The following is a 15,628-nucleotide window of genomic DNA, read 5'->3' on the forward strand; positions in this document are numbered from 1 at the left end:
AAAACCCAAAACCAAACCACAAACAAGAAGAAAAAGAGTAACATAGAGATGAAGTTAGAGAAATTAGACCCTGAAGATTTTGTTGTGCTCACCACTGGAATGCACTTGTTTCTCCATGTTCAGTTGGTTTTGATGCCTACTAACCACAGGAGCTAGCCAGAGACCTCTGTATATTCAATTCTTAACAACTGGTAGCAACGAGTTATACCAAAAGGCTAGGCAAGGCAAGGAATTGCCATGGATTGTTTCTCAATTGCTATATAATGCAATGCAACAACAAATGTTGTGTTAAAGTACTGCTTCAAAACTTAGCTATGGGGAGGTAGAGGAGGAATTAAAAAAAGAGAAAGAACCTATTTCAAACATTGTCAGTGGAAATATTTACTTAGAAGAAGAAATAATTTAATTTCCTTTTTGTATTTTTTTTTAATTATTATCTTCCATACACTATAAACTCCACTGGGGAAAACCTGATTATTTTTTTTCCAGACACATTTGACTCTTCCATATAAATCTTTGGTATGAGAAATGAGATCATCTGCATATATAACTGCACATCTTTATTTATGTCATCTACAAGAAAGAATAAAAAAGTACTGTGGTTGACTTCTTGAACTAATGTAGTGACTAACAACTACAGAAAACAAGGTCAAATTGCAACATTATATAAATGAATGAGGGAGGTGGATGAATCCAATCAAAACAGAATGAGGTTAGTTCAGGTAAATTTGGAGTACTTTGCTTGTAACATAAAAGATACAGAATATTTTTGAGTTATCATGGAAAAGATTTGCTATAAAATCATAAAGGGACTACAGCTTTTTAACCACATTGATAATGACTAAGGCTAGGATAAGAACTCCCTCCTTTGGAGTCCTTAAATGTCTTCCTAAAAGGCATCCTATCCATTTCAAGAGTGGATGGACAAATTTCTGTGCACTGAAAAGGAGCACTGCAAAAGAGCTAGTACTCATTACTTAATCTTGAAAAAAGATCTAAGAATCCCTCAGTGCTGTGCTACAGTAAGAATTTGTCATTGCTGAGATGCACAAAATGCACAGCAACATGGTGCCCCAGAACATGAAGGAGGTTATTATTCACCGGCATGAATGCACCTGGAGATTGCAGATAGGATCTTCTCTGTTAAAATTCACCAGCAATCAATTTACCTCAATACAATAAGGTATTGTTGTCCTCTGAGTGGTGGCAATTTTCTGTCTGCCTTCTTAAACGCTGAAAAGAGGTGAGGTAAGATAACTGAGCTAACTCTGTAAAGAAAAATGGTTGGACTGAATCATGGGACTTTGCCTCTTTTGTCCACATTAAAAGTCCATACAGACACAGGGGATCAGTTAGCCCAGAAGATCAGCACAACAGTTTATCTTTGAGAATATGAGAAATGTGTTTCTGGGTAAGCCAGGAGTCCATCTGGCCCAGGACTATGCAATGTGATGGACTGTTCCAGGAGAGCATGGTCTGGTCATTTCTGACACTCCCTTCTCCAACTGATGAGCAATGTTAGAAACTACATCCGAGTCTGTGCCTTTCAGATGAATGTAAGAAGACTGTCTTCATAACTCCCTGTGGCAAAAAACTTTCAGAAGTTCACTACCTGCTGAAGAAAGAAGTCCCAAAATCAATATCCTACTGATTTTACTGAGAACACATTTGTCTTCACACTGTCCAGAAACGTGGACTTCTTGCTCTCACACTAAACGCCTATCCACTCCTGAAGTTATCTTCATTTCTCATGAATGTAACAGGACTTGTGAGTTTTATTCTTCTCTATCAAAAATATGATGTTTAGGAAGGCAGCAGTCACAGCTGACAGCATGTCAGTGTGTCCTGTCCTCAGAAGCTGCAAGGTGACACATTTCACTGCCATCACCTTCTCTTCAAAGCCACACAGCATTCAAGAAAACTTGGAACCAAGATGAGACACAACTTGATACTGGAATTAGTAGCTTGAGTAGTGTTATAGTTATTAAACCCAATTTCTTTATTAAATTTCACTGGAGAAAAGATGTGATAAGATGAAGTTTAAGTTCACTTTAGAGTGCTTTAACATGAAGGAAGGTTACTGAACGAAGTCATTGAGGCTATTCACACAATGCTGTGAAGCAGTAGCATGTCAGTGGTGCAAGAGTGTGCTTCTGCCCTGCTGTTCCCTGAGTGCCCTGAGAACAGATCACCGACAGGGACAAGCAGAGAGAGGAGGTTTGGGCAGGGAGTTCCTTTTGATGCTGAGCTCTCTCCTGAAACCAAATGTGTAGCTTAAACTAGAATTTCACAGTACACTCAGCCTCGTGTCCTGGGGGCCAGGTTTGGTAACTCAGTATCTGATTTTCAGAAGAATTCTGCATTCTAAGTAATGTTTCAAGACAAGTGCTCTGCTTTAAGTGTCCAAAGTGCTATTAACATTAAAACTCTGCTCCTTACATTAGACATCCGAAGTAATCAGGTAGTTTTATTTTCACCTCTCCCTTAGTTCTTTAGCTTTATGATGGCAAAACAGCCTATTCTTCATTTCTTGGGGGAGTCATGAAGGTACTTTCACGTTTAAGAAACACGGATGTGAGATGGATGAAAAAAATGAAAAGGCTAGCGAGTAATTAATAGTCCTGCCTTCATAGCCAGGCAGGCAGAAAATGTACTCAAACAATGCATTTGAAATAGCAAATTTCAACTTTGTACCTTCCAAGCGGCAGGGATTTGGGGCGGGGGGGGGGGGGGGGGGGTGGGTGGGGGGGGGTGGGGGGGGGGGGTGGAAGGGGCGGGGATGACGATGGACCCAAACCCAGATACCCAAACAGAATTAATGTGTGATCATATTGAAAGACTGCTTCATAATGCAGTTTCTAATTTCAAATGATTGATTTAGCAATAGAGCCAGTGTGAAATTCCTTGACAGAACCATTTGCTTTTTGAAACAGCAATTCTATCAAAATGGAAATGATCACAAAACCAGTGTTGATTTTCCCGACATTTTTGGGTTGGAAGGGGGAGGGAAATATATTTCGCCCTATTTAAACTTTTTAAAATTTAAACTTTTCATGTCACATTTTCACATTCATAAGAAAAATATGAATGACAAAACCAATGGAACAATAAATATACTTTCACAAAAGGATTTCAAAATTATAGAGTATGTGATAGTTACATTTTAAAATCAGGAGGCCATTCACAGAAGAGAATTTATATCCTGTACAGTACTCTATTTTTGAACTTCTGTACATATATAAATATATATATATATAAAATGCATAAATAGGGCAGGAAAAGGGTCTAATTGCAGACCAGCAAGCTGTTGGTAGTTTTGCTGTGGTTTTTTTTTTAATCCTACTGGAAAGTTGAATCATTTAAAGGTGTCACCCAAGGCACTCCATCTCTGTGGTTTTGAAACCAATACTAGGTTGCAAACATCAGTATAGGCTGCCTAAGTAGAAGAAGACATGTGGTTTGCATTTTGACTGTTGTAACAAAGCAGGCACAGACTTTATAAGCAAATCTCTGTTTGTCTTGTCTCAAGCAGCCTGTTCCTGCCCTGTTCTGATCTCTTACCCACGTGTAGGTGAACATCATGACCATTCCCCATCAGAGCCTTTCTCTTGCTCAGTGTTCTTCAGTTCAACCCTTTTGTTCAGCCAGGTTATACTTTCCAGTACTCTTTACATACATTACTTACATATAGCATACTTTTTTTCTGTAAAATGGCAGAACACAGAAAATATACCACCCTTAATACAGGAGCTTCCATACATTGGTTAGCTTTACTTATGTTCAACATTGTTCTCACGGTGGCTGCTGCCGTCTGCAGTACACGTGAATTGTCAGGACTGCAATAACAGACGCTTCACTGCTGTTGTGCTGGCTGTTCACTGATGTCAATGCTAAGCTTGTTTCACAAAAAAATAAGCAAAGGACTAGTCTAGTGCTAAAGACTGATATATTTATCGCCTACAAGACACAGCCCTTATATCTGCTCCAAAAATGTGTGAGCACTGTGTAGCAAGGCATTGTCAAAAAGCTATAACTACAAGGACAACAGCAAAGTGTGTATATTCTTTTACTCCTGTTTACAGAACAGTCAAAACAATGATAAAAACCAGCGACAAATTTCACCTAATCTGGACAGACACCATCACAGAAGCCAAAGAAGTACAAGTTCACCTTACACTTTGGAAATGTATCACTTTCATTCCCTTTCTGAATCAAAAAATGTCTTGTACCAGGTACCAGAATTCATTATCATGGTCTGTCTTGGACAGTCCATCTGTCAATAATGCTTCTATGGGATACACTTTGGATAATCCTTTAGCAAAGGCTTTACATTAATAAACATACTAACCAAAGCTCCAGACAGGCCTATGGGTCCCTGTCTCAAAAGGAGATGACTCATTGTTTGGAAGCACTTACTGATCACCACTGTGTCTTACTGAAACTTATTTGACTAGTTAAGTGGTTTGGCTGCTCTGGTTTAAAGTAAATGTTAAGTCTGAATGGGCAAAATTAGGGGAAAGGAACTTTATCACTTCCCAAGGTATTTGGAGACTTTTATATTAACCAAATTTGTATGGTTCTTGGTGAAAGGGGAGAAAAAAGTCCTTTATAAAAGTTCTGCACTCTAGTAGACACACTTACGTGCACACTCACTAGCTGTCAAACTTCCCTTCTAACTGGTCTAAAGGGATAAGTTAGCTATAGAGTCATTGCAATATGGTTTGCATAAATATATCTATGCAAACGTGTGTTATATTTCATTGTTTCATTTCATCCAGTGTTATCAAACTTCATCATTTTCTTTGTTGTTCAGTAAAGCTAAATTATTTTGCATGAGACTTTGCAAAAGAAACATGCAGATACATCTCACGAAGAAGGAAGGAAAGCAGCAACCTTTAACTACTTGATTACAGCCTTTGACATCCTTTAGAAACCAGTGATACTGACTACTCTATAATATATATATATGTCTTTACCTCTTTCTTTAGTATTCATAATACCTGATCGCATTCATCTGTCTCATCTCTGTTCTGCATATATCACCCATTTTAATGACAGCAAATCATGAAGTATCTGTAGTGGCTTTCCTGCTCTCCCCCTCAGCCTTCACTGACCCCATTTCTGCTGCTGAGAAAACTAATTTACTTATATAGCAACTGCTGAATCCACTAGAGTTCAGACTTTTAACTTAACCTAAGTGCTGGTTTATCTTTATATTTGGGGCAGTAATTTCAAGCAATGGCTTCACAAATAGCTAGCACATCTCTGTAGGGCAGACAGCTGGAAATGGAAACCATTAGTACTGGCAAAAAAAAAGCGATTCTCAAAGCCCTTGTAATTTCAGCTCTTTGACTAAGACTCTTACCATAGCCTTGACCTTTCCTCATGGAGGATCAATCCCAGTTGGGTAATAAAGGAACAAGTAGAAATGCTGAATGCCAATTTTTAACAATTCAAATGTTCCTGATTTATTTCAGTTAGTGAACATTTCTTAAAAGACTATACTTACCTTTGCCCTATGAATTGCAGTAAATTACAGCCAGTAATCAGACCGAGAAGCAAGTCTGTTGGTTTCTCTTTGATTCTTATTTTTTTTTCATTAAATCTCATAGACCAGCAAAACATTTCATGATACATGCAAACAGTGGATGCAGAGTCTAACAGAAGCAAATCATAGATTCCAGGGGGGGCTGGGTGTGTGTGTGTGTCAATAGTAATGAATAAATAGTTTATAAAAGAAAGAAAATAAATGCATAAAAATATGAAGGTAGCCTATAGAATTAATATTGTTTCTCATCATCACACACACACACACAAATGGCACTGTGCTTTTTTGACTTGTCAAGCTCACCTTAGCAGCAGGCTGGTTTATGCACAGTAGTCTAACCTAGGTCCCTTTCATCAGTGCTCAGTCATACTGCCTCTTGGGTGGCACTTCAGGTTCCTGAATGAATCAATTTGCCAAGCTATAAATATGTGAGTTCTCTGCTGGATGTGATGGCTCCCAGCTGAAAACACAAAGCCAAAATAGTAAAGAGAGAAGGAATGAACACAAGAGGTAGACCAAAGAATAAAGTAAGTTTCAGGCTTGCCAGGAGTGGAGGAATATATGATTTCCTTTATTCATAAGTGAAAAGGAAATAATATTTTTATTTGCCTTGCAGTGATGGCACAAAAATTACTCTTTTCTAATTTCTCCAGTACTCTCTTCTTCTGCTTTGGTTACACTTAACTATGTTAATATCTTCTACTGAAAATAGGCTGTCAACCAAAAACTAAAAATGGCCATTAAGTACTATAAATTATGCTATTTTAAAATGAGATTCTGTGGCAGTAACTCTCTTGAATCTGTTACATATGAAAGTCTGGTTCAAAGGTCCAAAACTGTGTGTGTGGATGTGTACGAACCTATCTAGACTCACATAATCCAACACATATGTATCCATCGTGTAGCTAATGCCTGTGACAATTTTCTTCAGATGGTTTATGTAAAACATTCTCAAAGTGGACTTGATGCCTCCAAAGTGTCTTGAATGACTTCATGTCTTTATCATATTTCCCTTAGTACTGGTATAGAAAAAAATTATTACCTTAGCTGAAATAGCTAGAGATAGCTAGATCATTACTTTGGGCACAGATTTGAGTAGGGATAGTTTTGGAGACACCCATTCCTCTAAGACCACCCCCATTTATGCTGTGCCCTCTGAAATGTTCGTTACTTCTTTGAGTTAACAGTTTCCAGCTAACAGGAGCTGGAGGAAGGACCTCATAAACTGTGGAACCATGGAGCTGTTGTATGGATAGGGGAGCAGGGCAGCATCACCACTCCTATCCCACCAGAAAAAAGAGACAAGCAAGCAAGTTCTGCAGTAAATGGGAATACAGCCCTCAACAACTCCCTCTGCCCCTTCTTGCTTCCCTTCAAGCGCAGTGGCTATGGGACTGCCTATTCTCACAATGCTCATTTCTCCTCTGCCCCTTAAAGCAAAATTCTTCTGGTTGATATAAAATGTCACCCACAGTCTCTGAGCTCGTGCTGGCCTTTGTCATCTATCTGCTGTGGTGTCTTTTTTTCCCATGTTTATATTGGCTGGCCCAGATATAAAGGTCAACGAGCAAACGGAGGCAGCTTTCCTAACCTAAGGCAGGAGAGCTCTTGTGTTAAGATCCAGAGCACTGAGGTTCAGTGTCTGCCTCCTAGCAGTACAGCCACAGGCACATCACAATGCTTGAACCACTTCCTTTGCAGAGATGACTTTAAGTGACATTATATTCCTGTCTTGAAAGTCTCAGGGCCAAAGCCTATTCCTCTTAAATTCTGTGTCAAGGATCTTATTGATTTCAAGGGATTAATTTTCAACCACCGAAGTAGAAATGTATGCCTTTAATGACAGGCAGAAATATAGGGTAAGCTAGAAACTGGAAGGGGAAGAATCAAGGATTTCAGTCATTCAGTAATGTGTGCTCGGTCCACCTTTGTTATTTGAATGTCAAAGAAATGTCTTTTATCCCTTGAAGTACAAACACCCGCAAGGTGAAGTGCCAGCACATCTGTAATTATTATTTCTTTTAAACATGGGAAGTTTCTTCCCATTTTGGTTTTTTCAATAATAAAGAGATTGATAATAGTGTTAGACTCACAAGGTACAACTTTGTTGGTGGTGTTCCAAAATCTTGTCTGAGCGTTTTAAACAGAGAGAGTCATGAACTAAAAAATAGATTCAACTGATACTTTTTAATACATATTATACAAAAACTGTGTACATGCTTAAATATAAGAATTTTATCAGTGATGTCAATGAGGCTTCTTGATCCAATAAAGTCATGTAAGAGTGTTTTTGCAGAATCAGATTCTCAGTCTGAACTCTGTGAGGCAAGGACTTGTCCTCACCATACTTGTCTAGGTAGAGGTTAACAGTTTTTGAGCATTAGATAAATAGTAATTCACCACAAAGACTGACTTCTGTTAAAGATCCCATTTGCTATTCAACAGGTAAATGGCATTTAGTAGTGAAGAATTTAAAGCACATGAGATGAGAACAATTTGCTACTAATAAAATTTTAAATCATATTGTCCCTCAGAAAGGTCCACTGAATTCTTGTAATGTGGTCATCTGTGTGGATGAGGTTCAGGGTTCTCAGATTTGTTATAGTTAGTATTTCCATAAAGAGTGTTTTGATAGGTAATGAAACTTATAAATTACCTTTGATTTCACTAATTTTTGTTTGTGTAAAAATGAACTGCACATTTGGTAACAATGCTGAGGTAGGGAAGGATGGAAACAGTTAAAAAGCTGGAGCGGATGAAATAAACTTTAGGCTAAAGATTAAATGTATAGGAAGACCAGTTCCTTAATTGCACTGAAGAACTTCCATTTCTTGTAATACTTGCAAATTATGGCCTGATTTTGAAGGTGTACAGCAGCTGATCAGTCTGAATATAAAAGCACACAGAGGGTTTTGCTTTGTTTTTACCTTAGTTACAAACAAGTCAGCAATGAGCAAACTTAGAGATAATCCCAAAATCTGATGTGGAAATATGACAGAAAAAAATACACAGGTATTACTTCACTCTCAGAGCATCATTTCATGTCTTCAAGTCAATCTTACAATGCTTTCCAGTCTTACAGTGACAGTATTGCTTTGTACAGAGAAGAAAGTTGCTTCATTTAAAGTGTCTTAAAAATCAGCCCAAGTCAACACTGAGGCTTGTTGAAACAGGAAAAAAAAAATGTGCTGAGTAACACATTGCTAAAATATTTTGGTGACACAGATAACAGATAACCTTCTTATACAGACAATAACATCCAAACCTTCAGGATTTTTACCTTAAAAAGTACTAAGCTACAATCCCCAGCTGCAGGGACAGTTTGACAGAGGTGTTTGTCGTTGACAGGGACCTACCCAATGCCACATGGAGCACACAACCACCAGGGAGCACAGCCAAAGGTGCCCCATGGTCTGCAAATGCTGAGCACATAAATACAGTGCATCACCTCGTCTGGGTCAGCTAAAAGGATTTTTCTGCAGAAGGATCTCATCTTTGTTTAGAGTAGTCCTGGAATTTAGAAGCACATGGTGTCATGGTTTTCACTTTGTTTTCTACCTTTGCATTTCTTTTTTTTTTTTAAAAAAAAAAAAAGTTCTTTTACTTATGTTTTCAATTCTGACTTACAAGACACTATTATGCCACTTAGAGTATTTAGTTTAGGCCATTCAATTTAGACATTTAGAAAAGAATCCTGCCACATATGGTATGCAGAAGAGAAAAGAAGGCTACTTTTAATATTTTAAATGATTATAAATGCCCTTGAAGGAGACAATTTTTTTTCTTCCATTGACTAGGCAGGGATTTTGCAGTCTAAGCTTTGCTACCTGAATTACACACTTTAAATAAACAATAAAAATCGGTACTGGTTTTCTACATCATTAGTTAAGAGCTATGTGTATATCTGTATAGGAAATGGACTTATATATCACTTCATTTAATATTAGTTTTACTTTTCTACCTCTGCCTTTGTTAAAGTAAATTTTTTTGGTGAAAATTTACTATAAAAAAACATCTTACTTAACATTATTATTATTTAACAGTAATGCTTAGTTTTGCACACATATCATTTAAGCATCTCTTGACTGCTGATAAGCATTTTTATTACTTTAGTGAGAAAATGTGCTCTATAAATGCAACCTGTATGAAAACTCTCCACCAAATCTTACTTAACTAGCCAAATGAATAGCATTATTTAGTATTTGAATTGCCAAAAAGCAATTTTCTTCTTTTGCTTTGCATATTTATTTTTTTTTGTCCTGTGAATAATTCCCTGGAACACAGACTAAAGAGCAAAATGTATTGTCTTGCACGTCATTCATCAGTAAAACTGCCAGTAGAACTCTAATTTCATATTCTATATTACTGGAGATGATACAAAATGTAGAAAAAAACTAGCTTGACTTTCAGATTGTAGGATAAATTTGAAGCAGTATCAGTTACAGCAAGGTGACTACATTTCAAACAGCCATATCTGGGAGAGAATAAATGTAGGACACTACAGTGTCATCTTACTAAGATCCTACTCTTGTCTTAGAATTGCAAAAATGTTTTGAATTAAAATTGTTGAGTATTACCATTTGATTGTCTTTCTTTTCTTTCAAGGCACAAAGGAATGAATAACCTTACCTATTGCATTACTTTGTGCAGATTTCAGGAATAGTATTATTCTTACATTATATTAATATAATATAATATATTAAGTAAGAATTTTCCATGAGAAAAAGTGTTAGTGGACCTGGCAAAGTTCAGTGCACAATCACAAACTTTCTGTAAATGTTCTGTTTATTAGCCCTCTGGAAAAAAGGAAGATTATTTCTACACCACTTCCCACCACTATTCCTGGTATAATTTATTCATCCACAGTTCTGCCTTAAAAGCTTTGTTTCCTCCCAAAGATGTTTTTCAACTATAGATTTTCTTGAAAATGTCACCTTTGAGATGCAATCTAGAAGTTTTTGCTGAAAAGTATCAGCTTATTGAGTGAAGTATTTCACAGGCAAGTCTTGCCTACAGCAAAGATCTAATGAAAAATTTTTTTCTGATCTTTAGTTACATTTTTGATCAAAATTGCTGCACTGACCGGTCCAGTCCATGGCATTCATCTGGGGTCAGATGCATATAGGAAATCAGACCTTATCGAGCTAAGCATCTCAAGTACCAAAATACAGAAGAACATTTCTATCCCTTGGGGAGAGGGGGGGAGAGGGTTTGTCTAGGACTTCGATCCTACTATGATGCAGGTCAGAAATTATTCTTCGTATCTTTTATGTTAGCAAAGATTATTCCTATCTGCTTATTTCCCCATTTACACCCACCTACCCATCTACATACACACACACACATGCACATCCACACACACAAAAACAGAGTAAGAGGTGGTGTAATAGCCTTAAAATCACAGCTTATTTTAAACCTATGAGTTTAATGGCATTTCTTTTCCTATTATAATTCACATTATTTCTTCTTGATCCAAGGATTTCTATCTTCCTGTAAATATTTACTTTCTACCCAGCTTGACTGAATGTGGAGGTCTTTCATTCTCTTTCTTGCTTCTTTTAAGCCCAGCCAGCACTGTTGAAGATATCTGAACCATAAAACATCCCATCAAATTCATTCAGTAACACAATACAGGTGCTATGCCAAGACCTAAAGATAGATCCAAATTGATCATGTATGATTACGGGCAATGTTCTGACACAAAGTCTTCAAATGTCATGCTGAGAAAGACAAGCTGCAAATAGGATAATTAGGATCTTTCTTTAGCAAGAGTACATTTCTGCAGTGATGGAGTAATTGCAGCCCTACTGTGATACGTAGAAACTTGCTCAGAAGCAGAAGGTGGCCCTGGAAATTGTAGCCATTCAAGAAATTGCTGAGTGTCTATTTCTGTTAATATTCAGGCATGTAAGTAAATAAATTTTTAGGTGATACAAGCATGCACAAATTAATATCACCTCTGTTTGCAAATATTGCTCAGATTTAATGGAATTTTCCCATTAGGGTTTGTCTACCAGAAGTTGTACAGTGTTAAGGCTTATGGTTTAGGCACAAAACTTTGTGGTTTCTTTTCTGTTACTCAGTTCTTCCATTTGTACTCTATGATTCTGGCATGTTAGGAATCACTAAGAGGTTTCTCCCAAAAAGTTACATGGGAACAAAATAAAACCCAAATATCTCTGTAATTTATGAGTATAAATCCTTTGGATTCAGCTAGGGTGAAGTATCTATATGCTTTTGTGGATCTGGATGCTAGTCGTTGGCTTCTTATCACATAACTTTAGCTAGCTAAAAACCAGAAATAAAGGCTACTCATTCAGAACTTGCTCAGAAGCTAGAGAGTATTCTTCTCACTCATCTAGGGGATGAAGAGATGAGAGTTCCTACAGGAGCAGTGTTCTCTCCACTGATTTCTGAGAGATTTGTGATTTACAGCTTCCTATTTTTAGACTCCAGTTACAAATGGGATGTAAATAACAAAATGCAAATAAAAGCACAAAGGGTTTGTCCTAGAACTCCACTGTTCAATATTTAACAAAGTCTTTCCATCTCGTAAGTGAAAGAAAATAGATCCTCAAAGGGGCAGTATGTAACACATTGAAAATCTGGTGCTTACAGATGTCACAGCTAAAACTGTGGAACCCAGTTGTGACTTTAAATTGCATCTCTGGAGTTAACAACCTCAGCCTGATTCTCAAGACATTTGCTTTGCTACAAGAAAGGCAGTGAAGTTATACTGATTTGAATTCTGTCAGAGCAAAATTAAGACTCCAGATCTTTATTAAATGATTCAAACAGATTCATGTTGAAAACAACCTGGTAGATAAAATAGCAGTCTTGAAACAAGGCCCTGAAAATAAACAAATGTGGCCTGTGTGTACATATTAGTATAATTTTATGCTCCATTTCCAACATGGATATTACAATAATATTTCACACAAATTATAGGTCAATTTTCACATAGATGCTGCCCTAAAGGTGCATGAAATTACATTAGTAGGGGAAATTCACATCATACTTGGCAATGACAATTGAACAGAAAAATAATGTTTCAGTAACCTCACAGCTCAGAGTGCGATGGTGGGTTTCACAGTGTAAAACAAATGTTCCACCAGAATGCACCAGCTGTAATTAACATGGTTTGCATTGTTCTTAGCTCTGTGAAACCTTCTATGAATGTTAACACGGGAACCTGCCATACCAACGCTTCTATCATATTTTTATATCTCAATTTTTTTTAAAAAAGAAAACCCACACCAAAATGCTATTTCCTATGCTACTCCCCATGACCTTGTAACTTTTTCTCATCCATGTAAAAACTTGAAGACAATTGCAGTTCACGCCTGTTCTTCAGTTTTGCCTGTGTTAGCGGGCCAAAAAAGAAAACCATGAAGCCCAGGTCAGGCCAGATTCCCAGACTGCTGGCCCACGGACAGTCGGCGCTTCTTCTGATGCCCAGATTTATCTGGCCTAAATCCCTGCGCCCAATGCTTCTTATCAGCTGGCTCCAGGATCCCAGATGGACTTAATTAGTGAGGAACATTAGTCCCAAGAACTGCAATAGAATTAAGACTGGATGACTTTTGGCTTGATTCCTTTCAGTATTCGACCCACAGTCCATATTTCTGGGCAGCAGATCTATACCCACACTTTTATATTCCTTTGTCAAGAAAATTTTCCTTCATGGTTCATTGATGCTTGGTAAGTGCCATAAGAGCAGCTAGAGCCAGATTCTTTCCCTGTGTACATTTCTCCTTATATTTGTCTGTCTACTATGTTCCACCTTAAGTACAAAGGTCTTTTTGATTAAGTCCTATATAATTAACAGGGAGTGAAGAATGAAACAGGTGAAATTCCTGGCTTTGCACCTCAGTTGCTGTTAGGATTTTTCTCACTCACCTACTCTCTACATGACTCAGTTCATCTGCCTAATGAAAATCTAAATTTTTAAGAGACATAATTCCTTGCAATCTCCAAAGGGCAATTTTAACATAATTCAACTGTGACAATAGAAAAAGAACAATTATCCTCACCTACGTGGTCTCAATAAAATGAGATTAATGTAATTTTGTTCAAAAAGTAACTGCCTGATCTAAACAGACTTCCTAGCAAATACATCATGTCTGCGCCACCCCACACCCCTAATTTTGTATTTCAGAAAACAATTGACATGCAAACCATAAACGAGACTGGCTAAGAGATTTAATGTCCCCAGATACCATCCACATGAATATAGTAGATCATTATTTAAATACTGTTAGCCAGAATGGGGATTTTCAGATGACACTAGCCTATGCTTCTATCCCAGTGGTGCTAGCCTTACAAACCTAGAGAACAAATAACTAATGAAATGTTTTTATCAATTTCAAGAACATGGAAGACATGATTTATATGCACCTTTACAGTCTTAGCTAGACTGAAATCAATTTTTAATAAACTGCGTAGGTCAGCTCTGAATTGCAATTCTATGGCTCACCATTGTGGGACGTGTTCCAGATGGAAAGGGCTTTCCTTAAAGAGCTGAGTCTTCTCGATGGTGTTACATTGTTGCTGCAGTTTCCTACAAAGAAAATACAAGTAAATGGTTTTTTTTCAGGTCTTTTTAAGAAGCAATTGTTGTTTACCTTTATTCCTTGAGATGTGGAAAACAATAGTTTTCTACTGAATGCTAATTAGGATACTGGTAAAAGAACATGAATGAAGGAATTCATGCATCAATATTTGAAACCTCATTAACATCTTCCCTTCTCCAAAAAACAGGTGTACCTTTTCACAGCAAACCGTGCAACAGTCAGATGCATCGCAATAAAAAAATGTTACATGCATTTTCTGTCACTGGGTTTGGAGAAATCCATGAATTACAGAAATAAATGTCTTTTTCTTTCTCATGAATTTCATGAAAGGAGTCCCAGTATGTTTCACATTCGGCTTTATGTTCAGTGCTTTCCAAAACAATGCCTGGTTCCTCTGCATTATAATAAAAAACCCCTACAAAATTATTAATATATTTTTTTTTCCTAATCAGAAAACTCCCTGAAGATGGGGATAACCACTTCATGTAAGAGAGGATGCCTGTGCTCATAACAAAGACGAGCATAAAGCAAACCCTACACTACAAATCCCTGATGTAATTCATTTTCATTTCAATTTATAAAAGAATAGAAGACAGCTTTCCAGGTCATCTAGTCCTTCATCTGCACGATAGCAGAATCACCCTTACCTTTTTTTTTTCCTTTTTTCAACAGATGTTTACAGCTGTTTTGTTTGTCACAGGTTAACCAGTGATTTACTGGCAGATCCCATAGTGTGTGAGCTTCTGTCAGACCTCTTTCTTCTCACTTCATGAAGATGTAAAGAATCCTCTGGGCAATATTGCTGTCCCAGGAGATGAATGCCCATGTAGCACAGAAGTGGAACACCTGCTCATGGCTTCAACCACAGGATAGGCTGGAAGCACTCTTCTTTCTGTGGATGCATATTTTCTCTCACAGCAGAAGCTGTTGTTGCTCCACAGTAGGCTGTAAAACTAGGAGTTTGGACCCCATGACTGCCAAGGTTGAGTAGTTCATCTTCTACTGATGGATAAATAAGAGCATTCTTCATTCTGACTTGTGACACATTTAATAGAAGTGGAGCCCATTACTTTTTCTCTCTGATCGGGGTGATTAGACCAATAATGTATTCTCTTCATCTCAGCAAGACTACTTTTTCTTTTTTTAAAGGTAGGCAAACAAAAATTTTCATGACTGTAACTCAACTTTTTCTTCTTAGACTGATAACCTGCTTGCTTTTTTTTTTTTCTTCATATTCCTAATTTTTAAAATTGACATATATATTCTAAAATCTGTGTGGAAAATGTTTTGGGACATACCTAGAACAACACTGATACAGATTTCTAATCAATAAAGCATGCAAGCATGTCTGGAAGAAGGATCATATGGTTGAGTTATCTAAAATCAAGGATTGGTTTATGTAAACTGGAGAAAAATATGTATTTGAAAAGGATGTTTAGCAAACAGTATGATAGAAATTAGCTGATTTTTCTTTTCTATTAAATGGTTGATAATAGTTTAGTAGGTT

Source organism: Falco peregrinus, chromosome 2 (genome assembly GCF_023634155.1).
Source record: "Falco peregrinus isolate bFalPer1 chromosome 2, bFalPer1.pri, whole genome shotgun sequence".
In the NCBI taxonomy this organism is placed as follows: domain Eukaryota; kingdom Metazoa; phylum Chordata; class Aves; order Falconiformes; family Falconidae; genus Falco; species Falco peregrinus.